This window comes from Tribolium madens, unplaced genomic scaffold (genome assembly GCF_015345945.1).
Source record: "Tribolium madens isolate multiple individuals breed KSU strain unplaced genomic scaffold, Tmad_KSU_1.1 Scaffold_11;HRSCAF=98;Tcas5.2_LG3b, whole genome shotgun sequence".
Classification (NCBI taxonomy): Eukaryota; Metazoa; Arthropoda; class Insecta; order Coleoptera; family Tenebrionidae; genus Tribolium; species Tribolium madens.
The window spans coordinates 6784383-6786526 of record NW_025400975.1 but is presented as its reverse complement, the minus strand read 5'-3'; positions in this window follow the sequence as shown (position 1 = coordinate 6786526).

Here is a 2144-nt window from a genome sequence, read left to right as displayed (position 1 = left end):
TGACATTATCACCTTCAAAAACTCAAAAAATTCATAATTTTTCGAACTCAACCAAATACCTTTTTTGAGCCTTTAGGACATTTAGAAATGTAAAAAACGTTATATAAATCGATTTAAAAGTTGAATTTTTTTTTGGTTTTTGGTTCGGATTTTGGTCGATTTTTGGTACCCGAAGCAGTTTTTTGCTAATAACTCCGAAACTGTTGGCGTTAGTCCGCTAAAAAGCACATTTAATGTTGTATCATATAAAAATAAGATTTTTGATCTACGATAAACAGTTGTCAAGAAAATTGCTAATAAAATCAAAAATATACAGAATGAACCAAAACTCGTGCCTTAGAGAAAAAAAAGGTAAGATACTAGAAACATGGAAAAAATGTTCTGACACACCCTGTAGGTAAGCATAAGCACTATATCCGATTCTGACCAAAAAATAAAAATTACTTTTCAACTTTAATGAGTTGTAAAAAACAAATATTTTCTAGTTTTTTTTTACTTTGGTGTTTTTCAAATATTTTTTCATTTTTTGTTAATTACTTGTAGAATTCTGTAAATCTAGTCAAATCTATTAGAATTGCAGCAATTGTCAACTCAATAAATTAGTCAATTAACTTCCAGTTCCACCTGAAACCTCCAAACATAGCATTGCAACAATATTTTTTCTCCGAGTTGCCTTAACTAAATCATTGCAAAATTGCACAATCAGCCTCCACATTAGTCCACCAAACCTGCAAATTATCCGCATTCACTTTAGTCAACAGCTAAACCTACTCGACCATTCGAATCTAGTGCATTTATCACACAATTTATKATATTACACAACACTCAGTATTATCCTCATACTACACATACCTCAATTATTATTCATTAGGCAGGAATTTTCCTGCCGACTGAAAATGATTTTCAGGAGAAAGCAGCCAATTATTCCCCTTTGGATGATCAGGACGAACGCTGAATTATAGTTTTTACAAACCTTGGATTTGTGATTGCTTTGGGGGAATTTAGCAATGTTATTATCATTAATTGTGAAGGGGAAGAGATTTAAACTGCGATCCAATTTTGGSCAAATGACCTTTTTAATGCCGTCGCATAATTACACAAGTGATAATAACACGAATTTGTAGAAATTCCCATCAGAGGTCACAGAACAATACTCGGCATAGTTTCYAACAATAGCAACTAATATTTCTGTTAATTTTCAAGTTAATAACTCGCGTGCTAAGTGTTTTAAGGCCTCTATTGAAATTCAACTAGATTCGCTTGATATTATTTAAAATGATAAGAAACCTGGGAAACACCCATTTGTCAACACTTTTTTCTAAATTTATTTAAACGGAACTCATTGTTGTAATTGTTATTGTCGAGATTGAAATCGGAATTTTGCTAATTAATTATTTCTGAAAGAAAAACTCGCCTCGTTACGACATTTAACTCGGGGAAATCTGTTCCATTTCGGTCGCTATAATAAATTACGTAATTTGGAGTGTATCACACTCTTTTTGGTAATAAGTAGTTTAATCGCCACAAACGGAATCACATCTTGGGTGTGGCCTTTTTCTTAATTATAGACGACGAAGATTAACTAACAAGAACGAGTAAATTGTTCACAACCTCGTGTTTTTTTTTCTTTCTCAAGAACAAATTGCTGAAATTATCTCACAAAGTTATTTGCAGTTCCTGTTTTAGGTTTTTGCAGCGAGATGTAAGCGGTTTTATTAAACACGACGGTTCCGTTATTATCCAACCAATGAAACTGAAACTGAAAACATGATTTATTGTTCATCCATGCAACATAATTAATTTATTGACAATGGTTGCGAAATAGGAATTTTGAACGGTTTTAATACAAAAACATTAACATTGTGATATTTAAAACTTAATTAAAATTGTCTAATTAAATGGTCTACATTTTTTCTTTCTTAATCCAATTTAGAAATACAACAAATACAACAAAATATTTTTTTTAGCAGTGTCGAAAATTAAATGAAGTAAAAACCAAAGTTTTAGTGTTTCTAGTGTACTTAGTTTGCAAAAGTTTTTCTCCATTACAGAATATTTAGAAAAAAAAAAGTTTTTTTAGGTTCCATTGACTCTAAAAAATAAAATTGTACGTGCGGCCTTAGATAGAAATTCTTAGATTAATA